General features: G+C 39.9%; 1 protein-coding gene and 1 long non-coding RNA gene across 5 annotated transcripts in view; one reads left to right on the top strand and one right to left on the bottom strand.

Moving 5' to 3' along the window:
• Positions 1-13,751, top strand: part of LOC307039311 (uncharacterized protein) — a 794,762-nt gene that overhangs the window by 461,293 nt on the left and 319,718 nt on the right. The gene's annotated exons all lie outside the window — the stretch shown is intronic.
• Positions 10,426-11,660, bottom strand: LOC307040255. The gene is made up of 3 exons (XR_013808469.1): positions 11,416-11,660; positions 10,906-10,960; positions 10,426-10,583 (listed from the first exon to the last, which is right to left on the bottom strand). It is a non-coding gene; the product is annotated as an uncharacterized lncRNA (long non-coding RNA).

Raw genomic sequence — 13,751 nt, 5'->3', positions numbered from 1 at the left:
ACGGATGTCGGCGCGCCGTCTGGAAGGAAAACTAATTTCTCTAAAGGCTCGTCGAGGATCGATTATCGAGGAGGCTGTCTGGAGAAGCCGTGACCGAGGATACACTGATTTAGAGGAGAGAGGAGTGTCTCTGGAGGAGCTATAACCGAGGGTACACTGAAGTATTTCTGGATGTCAACGAAGCACAGCTCTACAAACTGTTCCAGTAGTGATTATAAGTTATTCAAGATGATCAAATGTGCATCAGACTTTCTGCCCTTTACCGTTTGTTTATTTACTCACTAATCACATCTCCCCTGGATGTTAGGTTATGCTTTCATTGTGAGGCGATGTTTACAGTGAGAACAGCTGCTGAGGCCAGTGCAGAAAGCAGAACAGTGTGTATAATATATATCGCTCAACAGTGTTGGGTGTAACGCGTTACAAAAGTAACGCCGTTACAGTAATATATTACTTTTTGCTGTAACGAAGTCATGTAACGCATTACTAATGAAATGTGGGTAATATATTACCCGTTACAATGCTCAGTAACGCAGTTACAACAGATTTTAACCCGAAATTAAATGGTGTTTTGTTTTTTAAGAATGTACTAACATAGCGAGACATTCCGACACCGGACAAATTATGCGGGTAGATTAGTAAACCTGGTGTTTACCCTTCAGGCTTCGCGTCGAGATCTTCGGGGAAGTTGAACGTTATGCAACCATTCAAAAAAGAGAACGTAGCCAAAAATACTAACAACAAATTGTGTCAGGTGCGCGTGACCTGCTCCGCTGCGCGTGCATCATTTCCGAAGTGCTTCCACAGCAGTGACACACATCTGATCTGTGGATAATCATTTATACGAAAATGGTTAAAGCAACCATCACTAAACGCCAGCAACACTACATCTACTGCAGACAGTAGCAACAGGTCAGATGCGGACATCACGTTACCCTCCGTTGTGGACACTAGCTTACTCCCGCCTGACTCGCCGGCTCCGGAGCAGCAGTCTTCGTCGCCCGAAACTACGCCGCCCCTCTGCGGCCCGCAGGTGCCAGGTATATCTAAACAACTACCCGCCTGTACAGTGGGGTAAGGCGGTCATTTTGCAGCTTGTGGTATAAAAATAGACAATGGCTAGAATATTCATGTGAAAATAGTACCATATTCTGACATGCCTGGAGAAATGTTGGGTCAAAAATAATGCATACAATAGCACAGATGCCTTCACCACGAATGGCTACAAAAATATCTCATATCCCAAGCTTATTATCAACGAGCTGATGTTGCAGCTGAAATGTTCTCCAGGTCACAAAGTCAACCTCACATGATGATGTGATACCAGTTTTCAAGCACAGTAAATATTCTCTTCCCAGCGTATATGATGGGACCAAGGTGATGAGGCTACATGGTTTTAATAATAATTGCCTTTCAATGTTTGCCATTTCAAACCATGAGCATGGTTTAAATAATATTTGCCTTGATTTACAATATGTTAACCTTCATTATAGTCCTTGACAGCGGTCTGTACTGCTGTATTAACAACGTGTCACATGTTAAGAATTTACAATCAGAATCGAGTATTCAACTAAGCCGTGTAATACAAGTTGTTAGTAGCCTTAAGGGCCTACACAGTTGTTAAGCTATAGGCCTACCACATTGCCCTTCACTGGATGCATAATGAGCTGCACTAAACTACATTTTAGCATTTAAAATACCTAGCTATTCTTTTGCGGTTATTTTGGTGAAAGTAACTAAAAAGTAACTAAAGTAGTGTAACTCATTACATTTCAGAGACAGTAATATTGTAATGTAACTTATTACTTTCAAAAGAGAGTAATAAGTAATATGTAATATATTACATTTTGGAAGTAACTTGCCCAACACTGTCGCTCAATAATATATGTAACAGGCCTACATTTCACACTTTATTTGTAGGCTTCAGAAGATATCTACCAATAAACAGTAGATATTTTTCATGAAACTATATAGTGCTTCACATAATAAAATATACAAGGGCTGTAGCCTGATATTTAGTTATGCTTTAGGAGCTGTTTGTGTTTGTTGTACAATGTGTAGGTGTGGTTGTGTGTGTGTGTGTGTGTGTGTGTGTGTGTGTGTGTGTGTGTGTGTGTGTGTGTGTGTGTGTGTGTGTGTGTGTGAGAGTGTGAGAGAGAGAGAGTTGAAGGTGCAGGCGGGTCTCAGTAGCTTAAGGGGGACCTATCATGCTATATTTTAATAATATATTGTAGGGCCATACCTATATAAGGTATATTTATAAGTTTTATTTTTCAAAATACCGAACAGATCATGCATTTTAGCCATGCCTCATTTTGCCTCTCTCCAGCTCTGTCTTTGCATGAGCTGGAGCTGACACCCCCCCCCCCCCCCCCCCTGCAAAGGAGGGGGCAAGGCACAAGCGTCATGTTACTAGGCTGTTGCCATGCTGTTGCTATGCTGTTGCCATGCCACTGCAACCCTCTCATTCCCCTGATAGGTGGAGAGATGACCATACGGAGTGCGGCTCTGTGACATCATAGAGGTGCAAATCAGAATCCGCATGTATCAAATCCATTGCAGCCCTGTTTTTAGGTCCCCTTTAAGGTCGTATGTGACATATAAATGGTCAAAAATGGTACATTCTCCATTAGCTTACGAGCTCCATCTTCAAGCGATCAACTATTCCTTTGCAATGTTGCATCACATTGGATATCCGCTTAAGTTGCCCTAGATTGGAATTTTTCCGATCATTTCCCTATGAAGAATTAGCACAAATGTACTTAAAATGCATGAAAAACGCCCATTTTTCAAAATATGTGTGCAATCATAATAGCAATCTGTATACAGCGTTTCGTGAATATCGGAAAAACTATATGCAAACAGTTTGGAGCAATTTGCGACATGTAATTCGTCAAAAATGGTGTATTCGCTGTTAGCTTACGACTTCCACGAGTGATTTTGCAAAAATGTGCTCCACAATTAAGTATCATATTGGATAGGGGCTAGACTTGTCCTGGATTGGAATTTTTCCGATCATTCCCCTAGGAGGAGTTGGCAAGAATGTGCTTAAAATGCATGAAAAACGCATATTTTTCAAAATGGCCGACTTCCTGGGGGGCGGGGCTAATGCAATCTATTTACAAATATGTCTGCAATTCAATGAGGAATGTCTGTGCCAAAATTCGTGAAGTTCTGAGAAACTATATGTAACTACCAAACAATAGGCTAGTGAGCAGTTTTTTTGAAAAATTACTCCTTTTTTTTACATTCTCGAAAAGTTCGTGGGCTCTGACGTGTGTCCCAAGTTTTGCGTCCGAAGCTAATTTTATGCTGTCGCAATAAAAAAAAAAATGTATAGGCCACTGAATTTTTTGCGACACTTTAAATCTGAGTTTGTAGTCACCCTGAGTATGTCTAAAAAATAATAATAATAATTAGTCCATCCGCTCTTGAGTTATAAATTGGTGGTGTTTTTGGCGCCCCCTATAGTCCAAAATGAAAATGCTTTGGTATGTCTATTCCCCAAGACAGTCTGAACCTATCTACCAAAATCTGTGTTGTTTGGATACATTGTTGATGAGTTATGAGCATTTCTTTCTAAGCCCCGCCTTTTTGCGAGTACGTTTTGATTGACGGCGGCAACATTTATCGTCCTAACATGCTCATTTTCTAGGGTAATGTGTCTGACCCTCCACCAATGCGGGATATGAAGTGTGGTGTTGAAAAACTGAAAATTGAAATGTAACTGAATATTTAACTGTTTTGAACATTATGCTAATTTAGAAGAACAAAAATGAAGGCGGAGCTTAGGGTTCCAAGAGGATTATTTGTAGAGCAGATCCACCCGGATATCTGTGCAAAATTTCCGGTCATTCGGAGTTACGGTGCGACTTTGTACATTTATTCCGAAATGGAATTTTGATAGGTGGCGCTATTGAGCACGTTGGAATATTTTAACCCATTGACTCCAGAATGTTGCAATTTTTACGGATCCTGGCGTCCGTGCACAATTATACAACTTTTTCAGCATCCTAAAGGCCTCAAAAACAGGAAAGATGGTGACTAAAAATAATAATAATAATAATTCCACCAATAACAATAGGTTTCCTCGCACTTCGTGCTAGGACGCCGTCGGGTCCCATCACATCCGTGCTCGGGCCCTAATAATTCCACCAATAACAATAGGTTTCCTCGCACTTCGTGCTAGGACGCCGTCGGGTCCTAGCACATCGTGCTCGGGCCCTAATAATAATTCCACCAATAACAATAGGTTTCCTCGCACTTCGTGCTAGGACGCCGTTGGGTCCTAGCACATCGTGCTCGGGCCCTAATAATAATAATACAGTTCTTCCCCTTCATCTCAGCCTTGGACCCTCGGTCAGGATTCATTCCAAAGAAAACTCCAAGGACACAGAAATATGTTTAGCTACACATGCAACTAAATGAATGAAACTGTACGAAAGAGTAACATGCAGACAAAGCTGAGATACTAATTGTAGTGTGGCTCTACAGGAGTGGAAACATCTAAAATAGCATACATTTGTTTTCTCCACCATGCCCGTGTGTGTGTGTCCATCTACAGCTAATGTTGCAAAATATTACTACTACAATAACACTTTGCTCCTGTAAGCTGAGCAACTCAGACAACGTGCTGTTAAAGTCTGCTCATCACCAACATACTATACTGGAAATGTCAGCATAACCCGTGCACCTGTGACTTGTACTGTACGTGCACTGAACGATCTCAGGGCACCGTTAACTCAGTGCATGAGTAGCACAGCTAATAGTAGTCGCGAGTCGCCACGAGTGCTGAAAGAAGTTGTGACGATTGATAACAAAGTTTTAATCTGAAATGTATGTCTAAAATTAATGAACAATGAGCAACTGCATGGTCTATTTTTTGACAAAAAAATATATAATTTACATGAGCCGTCAAAAATGGCCGACGAGTCTGTTGTAAACAGTCCTGTCCGGGAAGATTGTTTCAATGACAGTGGGACCTCTGTCTGGTCCCTCTGAACCCGTTCTGGATCACCACTCCTCGGTGGTGGTTATAGAGAACCGCAGTGACGCGTCGTAAAACCCGGAAGTAAGTTAGCATTTTTAGCACTTCCGGTTCCTTCCTCAAAAAACCAATGCATTTTTTCCATAGGGTTTTGGAAAATAGCTCGAAATAAGGTCTGTGGTTGACACAAATGTAAGTGATAAATCACGTTTTGTTCTACGACATTAAATACATCAGCAGTGACCCAACTGGGGATTTTTGAAGAGTTTACGTGTCTGAAAAACGATGGTTGTTACCGAGTGGCTGAATAGGACTACAGAAATTGTCAAGGCTGTTTTACGTCATTACGCCGAACACGTAAACACTCCCGCTAAGTTTGTTTTCACCTGTGTTCTTCTTGAAAGCAAGTACCTGCCTATCTTTAGTATCTGTATATCTATATCTGACCATTAGAATCTGCATTTTTGAAATTGTCGTTTTTAACACCGTAGTTTTACAAATTATAGAATAACTAATTACCAGTGTTTTCCAATTTTACTCGGCAGTTCGTTTCGTTAGCTAACGTTAGCTAAAGCTAGCGCTACTAGTTAGCTACGCAATGGTTTGTTGCTTTGCTCCGGGTTGCCGACACAGGTCTTCGCATGAAACGTGCTTGTTCTATCGTTTCCCGGTCGATGTTTTCCAAAGGAGAGTCTGGATTCGTGTCATGAGGTAAGCTGACGTTACATTTTTGTCCATGTCACGGTGAAATGTAAATGATGGGTAGTGACTGTATCGCCGTTTTAGAGATGGCGCTGCTGAAAAGACCGCAACATAAGTAAAGATAATGAATACATCCTATTAAAACCTGCGCGGCTTATATGATAAGTCTAATTAGTACAAGCAGTATAAGGTTTCACCATGTAACTAAAGATTGTAGTCAGGGAAATCAGTTTGACATATTGAACTAATAACAAATCACCTCTGGCTGGCAGGGAACTCTCTGCTCCATAGCTTCTCTTGGACGTAAAATCACATGTACATTTTACATTTATATTCAATTTAATATTCCATCCCTCACATACTTTTGTATATATAATAACTTATATTTTGTTTTTCTTGTTATGCTGCTGCAACACAAACATTTCCCAAATTGGGATCAATACAGTAATATCTTATCTTAATTAATTAAGAAATATAACTATTATAATTAGTGTAGTAGCTGACACCTATTTTCAATATGGATTAATCTACCATTTATTTCTTTAGTTCAATTTTCATCTATAAAAATGTCAAAATAGTGAAAATGTTCCCGAGACTTATCGAAGTGCAAGGTTATATCTTTAGATGTTTTGTTTTAGCCTATGTACTGTATGTCTTAATGCTCTTATATGTGACGGTGTGGCTTCTATGAAACTAATATTTTATATCTTCCCAACAGACGAGCTGACAGGAAACCTAACACTCTAACAACCACAATTTTGCAAAGGCGAGTAAATGTAAATTAAAAAAAATTCACAATTTTTTTATTTCTTCTTCTTTCTTGCAGTGAGGTGAAGCTGACCTTGCACTTGGTGCCAGTAAGGATGTTCCTCACACAGGCTGAATGTTTCTCCTTCCTTACTGACACAGAAGCCCTTGATTTGCAATGCTTCACTAATTGTCATTTCCCTGGCTCTGTAGGGACACTTTACCTCCAGCACAGCGGAAAACCCGACCAGACCATCTGGAGATGCCCCCGACAATCCTGATAGGGAGAGCCACAAATCTGACTCATGGACCTGCATCTGGGTTGCAGTGGTGAATGCCCTGACGCCCTCACATTCATTCATAGTCCCCCACTGTACAGACAAAACACCATCAAGGGCCTGTTGTTGCCCTAGCACCCTGGCAATAAAGGAAGCAGTCACACGCTTTGACCTCAGGACAGCTCCAAAGTTGCTGGCAGTCAACCTTCCTTTCCTGAACAAATGCCAGTTTGGGTTGGTTCGCTGACCAGTGGTAGCCACCTGAATTGACCTCTGTTGCTCCTCAGACAATGCCATGCTTGCCACAATTGCCTCAGGTCCCTGATGCCCAACAGATTTGATAATTTCAGGAACAGTAAGTATTTCAAAGCTGCAGTGTTCCTCTTCTGGCTCGGGGGAGAGAAGCCAAGAAATTCCTGAAAACCTGCCCCCGAGTCTGTCCCTCAGCCAGTCACGATCTTCGGAGGTGGGCTCTCTTGTGAGCGGGTTAAATTAGTTATTGGTTTCAACAGTCACATTAAAACAGTTACTAAATCAGCCTACGATCACCTAAAGAACATATCTAGGATTAAAAGACTAATGTCACATCAGGATTTGGAAAAACGTGTCCATGCTTTTATCTTCAGTAGACTGGACTACTGCAATGGTGTCTTCACAGGTCTCACTAAAAAATCTATTAGAAAGCTGCAGCTGATTCAGAACACCGCTGCTCAAGTCCTCACTAACACTAAGAAAGAGGATCACATCAATCCTGTTCTGAAGTCTTTACTCTGGTTCCTCACTGACACTAAGAAAGTGGATCACATCACTCCTGTTCTGAAGTCTTTACACTGGCTTCCTGTGTGTCAAAGAATATATTTCAAAATACTGCTGCTGTTTATAAAGCACTGAATGGTTTAGGCCCAAAATACATTTCTGACCTCCTGCTAAATTATGAACCATCCAAGTCTCTCAGGTCTTCAGGGACGGGTCAGCTTTCTGTCCCCAGAGTCAGAACTAAACATGGAGAAGCAGCGTTCAGTTATTATGCTCCAAATATCTGGAACAAACTCCCAGAAACTTGCAGGTCTGCTAAAACTCTTACTACTTTTAAATCCAGGCTGAGGACTTTTCTTTTTGTCGCTGCTTTTAATGGAACTATTCATATCTTAGACTGCACTGTAACTTTTATCCATGTATTTTTTCTTTTAATGTTTATTTTATGAGCTTTTCTTTTTAATGACTGATTTGAAATGCCATTTTCTTCATGTCTTTCATTTTTTGTAAAGCACTTTGAATTGCCTTGTGTTGAAAAGTGCTATATAAATAAACTTGCCTTGCCTTGCCTAATAAAGATTTCGTGTGACACATACAATTGATTTGTTGATGGGAATTAATGTGAATAAATTAACTCTAGGTTAACGGTACTCTTGCTATCACTACTCACCGACACTATAAACCTTGTCCCTCATGCTAGCCCTGACAACACCAGTAAGCACACCTTCATCTAGGCTGCACTGTTACGTGTCCTGACTTGTAGTGGTTCTCTCCTCTATCTACACTCTTCTTGTCATCTTTGTAAAACGATATCAGACTGGTAATTGACACAGCCATGACTTCTAGTTAAATTCAGTGTGGCTAAAATGAAAAGCTTTGTCAAAATATGCAAGCACGCAAAAGTCAAATTCAGCTTTATTGTCAAAAATTCGACATGTGTTATACATCCAGAAATCTCAAAATATCGTTTCCCACAGTGTGACATGTATACATAAAACAAAACAAAAAGGGCCTAGATAAACGTGGTACACATTAAACAAAACAAAAAGGGCCTAGATAACCGGGGTATACAGTTTAAAATGTTAATATATTTAAAGGGTTCAAAGTGCAGTTTCAGTGCAAGTCAGTTGAAACGATCTTAAGTTGGCGTGACGTTGAAGTTGTGCGACCCTGCTGCTGTACTGGCTTGTAGTTCGTTTATAGCATAACGTTAGCATTTTGCTTCTGGCGACTAGATTTATGATTCAAAAATTATAAAAGTAGGGTTGACATGTGGAGATTATCCGGCTGAACAAAACGTGATCCCTCTCTTAAATGTGTGTCAACCACAGACCTTATTTCGAGCTATTTTCCAAAATCCTATGGAGAAATTGCATTGGTTTTTGACAAAGGAACGGGAAGACGTTTACTTCCGGGTTTTACGACGCGTCACTGCGGTTCTCTATAGGTTTGCATTTGAGAATACAAACATTATGCACCTTTACAATATTAATTAACAAAACTATTATTTTGTGCTGACAAACTAGGCTATATATTGTATTTAGTGACTTTTCCTGTCATAATCACCACTGTGACATAGCCTACAGCAGCCTACTGTAGCAGCCTCAATATTTTATATGTAACATCTCATGGTATTTGCTACATTTATCGTGGAGTTGTGTGTTTGTTAAACATACATATACAATTTAGAGTTGACAGTATGCTGTGTTATAGTTTGTTAAATGCACAGGTGAAAATTTGACAGGAAGAGTTACTAAATCCACAATGGTTTTGGTTAGTGGCTACATACTATAGGTGGATCATGTTTGTTTGTATTCTCATAATGCAGACCAATCAACATAATCACCATAGGCGAGTTGTGATCCAGTGCACAAAGATGGAGGTCCAGATTTCATTGCAGCAGCTTTACAGGCAGCCAAGGTAAAGAGGGTTGATTTATTTGCAACGATTATGATTGTACACAGTCTATATACATTTTAGTCACAAAATAGACAACATAGTTGCTCAATTTTGATTTCACACATACAAGCACTGCATTAAAACTGCATCTAAATTTGCTAATTTCAATATTGCAGTCTACTTGTCAGATTTCAGTCAATCTTAAGTGTGACACAACCACTAAGCTCATCTGCAACAAGAGCACAGGCGTCAAACGTTGAGTGGAGTGGTAACTGTGACACTTGGTGCAAATGTACACGTTACACAACAAGTATTAACATTGGGGCATGAATCCTGGTATGGATTTTGTTATATTAGTCACAAAAGCAGCTCACATAGAATAGCCTAAATGTGTGTCTTTGGTTAAAGAGATAGCTCAGAGATAGTTGTTAGGAATATTGTACATGTTTTCCCAATCACCCAGTGTCAGAGCCTAATAAATGCCAAATGCCTTAGGACAGACCTTTTTTATGTACTTGTTGTAGTCTGAAGTTATATGAAAGAGCATGGGCCTTCAACAGGAAGCTGCCTGTGTTATAGGAACATTTATTAAGTATTGAGAGTTTAAGTGATTATATGTTTGATAATACATATTAACATGAAACAAGCAATAGAAAAGAAAAATGTGTAAGCAAACAAACTTTACACAACACTGGTGATAGTGCTGTCAAACAGGTCCAGGAACTCTATGAAAAAGTTGAATCTGCAATACAATTTTAGGCAGTATTTGGGTCCCTGGTTCATCTCTCTCAGCTAAGGGGTCCTTGGACTGAACAACATTGAAGACCCCTGTCAAAGAGCAATGGCTATCTTGGCTCGATCGTAGAGTGTCAATGGGATCAAAACATATAATATATATTATATTTAATAATCATGATCCCATAAGCATCCTGGAATTGAGCACAAGTAATCTAAGGGAAGATGAGTGGATACCTTTTTACATGCTTTGTCTGGTGGGAAGCCCTCAGTCTCAGAATTTGAATACCCAAGCTTATACATTTCAAAACAATGAGCTGCTTACCTTTGCATGAATTCCAGGGTAAGAGACATCTCCTTTGGATATTCAATGTTGCAGACATAAAACAAGCAGAAAGCATAGCTCAGGGCCACAATGGGGGAGGTGATGTGGTCATTCACAACTTCCTGATCAACAGCAATCTCGAATAGATGGTCACCTTAAACATAGATCACAAAAAAATATGTATTAGTAATTTAAAAAAAAAAAAACGTACACACGCGCCAAATCTTCCATACTCAGTCCAAACACAGGTTATGGTAAGAACAAGCAACAAATACTTTGAAAACATTTAGTTTGTCAAGTGTACTTACATTTAAAGATTTTGGCCCTAATCAACATAGTTCTGAGCACCATTTACAAAACAAAATCAACCAACTCTATACCTTTTCATCACAACAAATCGTCTCATCAAACCTAAGAACCAAATGGAGAACATATCTCCAAGCTTGCTGGGATGCAAAAATGATTCAACTACAAACCTCTGATTAGGATGCATGGGGTACAGGGGAGGCTGAGTTCAGCATCTGCGGAGTCCTGTTTTCGGAAAATAAAACAACAAAGATACACATATGAATGTGTTGATTTTATGTTTCCAATGTACGCAAACACACAGTCAGGCAGGCAAATAGACCATCTGCCAGCGTCTGTATCAGAGGCAACCATAGACAATAATGTTAATAGTAGTTATAAAAAAATATTGTTTACACAAACATAATCGATTAATGTTAGAATCAGAATCCTTTTCGGTCAGGGGGGGAAAGTCTGTCCTTACAAGACCTTGTTCTATTAGGGGACAGCATTTGGTCCTCCAAGACAGAGGAGCTCTGCCGGGATGGAAGTGTATAATTATATGAGGGATTCTCTCCTGGTCGGGAAAATAAATCAAGGATTTTACTGATTTCCTTTTATCTTCGTTTCCAGGAGAGATGGTTTACCAATTTCGATATTATCAGCAGCGCAAAGTGGGGTTTAAAATCCATAAAATGTACCTCATTTTTGCAGAAAAGGTGATCAGGGTTTTCCTTGAAGTATCTCACAATGCCACAGATCAGCTGTACTGGACCTTCACCCATCTTCATCCCTTTGGTGTCAAGGAAGTTGTTGATGCCCGGTTCTTTTTTGGAAAGCTCCTGTGCCAGCTTGTTTTGTACCGAAAAGCCAAGGAGTCTAGATGCATGATCAAACAGGTGAGCAGCTTCAAATAGAAATGGCCACTCTTCCTTTAGGACCTTTACATTGGTTCCATCGTTGATGGTTTCATGCTGGATGGGATATGTTTCAGCCATCAGTTTTCGAACAGATGACTCCTAAAGATATGAGGCAACAGTTAATCAAACTAATAAATTCAATCAATAATAAAACAAATTATCAATATAAATACAGATAAATTGATTTCGGGTGAAAATAGCTGATATACAAGCGCACAACGAGTCCCATTGTGAACTTGTAGATCAGTTATTTTTTGTTAATTATACAAAACCAATTTGAATTGAAATACCAAAAATAAATCAAACTCAAATATTAGCTTCTCCATTACTCAATCAAAAAGTAATCCATACATACACAAGAACATAATGGATGGTTGCAGCCCTACCTGAGGATCATGGGTTTTGAAGGCAGTTTTCAATTCATTTCTTTTTGACAGCAGTTCTGCTCTACTCTCAGTTCCCTCGACAGCAACATCCCACTCCACACATCCATAACGATCGGAATTTCTTGAATTTTTCTTCCGCTGAACTTCACCCTCTCCACCCTCTGCTCGCCTCTTTCCTGGGGTTGATGTTCTCTTCATATTTTCAACTCTGTCTTCTAGCTGGGTAAAGAGAGGACCACAACCATCTTTTGCAAACGGCATATTTCCAAAGGGCTCTGTCTGTTTGAAAGACAGAGGATATTGTCCTACAATGTTCTTGGCGATTTCCATCAGCTTGGATCTACCAGGTCTTCGAGGGTGTTTATGGAGGTAATCACCAACAACAATCCGAACCATCTGTAGTCTTTCTTTCGACTTAACCCATTTCTTTTCACCCAACACATCCATGAGCTTTGAGGGCATTTTGTGCCATGGTATGGAATATGGCTCACAGGATGGGGAGTGGGCAGATGGGGTATGGGCAGGTGGTGTATCAGGTGATGTTGGGGGCAGATCATCACTCTGTGGCAGAGGTGTAGATGTAGGGCCAGGGCTTCTGAACTGTGGTGCAGCTTGTGAATCTATGGATGACATACCCCATAAATTAACCACATCACCAATGATACTAATTAATTAATACACTGGTTTTCAATGTCCGTTGGAGACCACCAGGGGTAAAAATGGACTCTTAAGGGTCTGTGAATTTGTATACAGGGTTGGGCAATATATTGATATATCATATCAGATTATTGAATAGGATTTTGGGTATCATATTGTGATACCTGTTGTGTTTTCCTGATTTTAAAGAATGAACTGAACTTACCCAACTGTTAACATAACATAGTCATAAATACATAATAGTGATATTTGATTTTGTCGGTGTTGTCCACCCCTCAGTATTTTGCAGATTAGGGTTACAAATAAAAAAAACTTACCTCCTTGGAAAGCTTTAACGAGTTTTCTGCACTGAACGAGTGGCAGAGTGTCTTGAATGTCCGGGGCCTCCACAAGGATCAGGTCATCTTCACATTGAACTCCTAATTCCACCAGTCTAGCCATGAGTGCATCCATCTTATCACTACTGAGCGATGGTATGGCTTTCTTAACCAACTCTTTCACAAGCTCCATGTTGGCATGTGTTTAAGAGGAATGAGCAACCTCGCACCTCTTTGGTAAGAAGAAAGTAGATAATAATCATTAAGTTTGTCCAGATTTTGGCAGCTGAACATATCAGACATATTTTCATCAACTTCATAGACTCCAAGCTCAGGAACCCAGCTGGCAGTTTTCCCCCGAAACAAAAGTACGACACTCATTTAATTTTTTATAATAATGCTCGCTATTTGTCCTAACTGTAGTTATCCTTTAGTATATCTCAGTAAGACAAGCATACCATTTCCATATGGCGTGCCTTTAACCTGGACCTTCTCTGTGACAACTGAGTTACTCGAGTCAAGTCCAAATTCTTCAACTGCTGTCCTTATGCTTTGGTCATAGAGCTCAGGATAGAACCTGGTGGAGTCTGAAACTTGAACCTGGGGGCTAAATAAACTACCGCAAGACTGATAGGCCTGAAAAAACTGATGTCTATCAGCAAGTGACTTAGTTACATTTCTGAAGTTTTTACTTGCCCTAATACACCTTTTTAAAATAAGAATGTTTCAATTCAAAGCGCATCATCCAAGTATGTAT

This window comes from Notothenia rossii, assembly GCF_949606895.1.
Source record: "Notothenia rossii genome assembly, chromosome: 5".
NCBI classification, from domain to species: Eukaryota; Metazoa; Chordata; class Actinopteri; order Perciformes; family Nototheniidae; genus Notothenia; species Notothenia rossii.
This window is presented reverse-complemented; position numbering and strand designations above follow the sequence as displayed.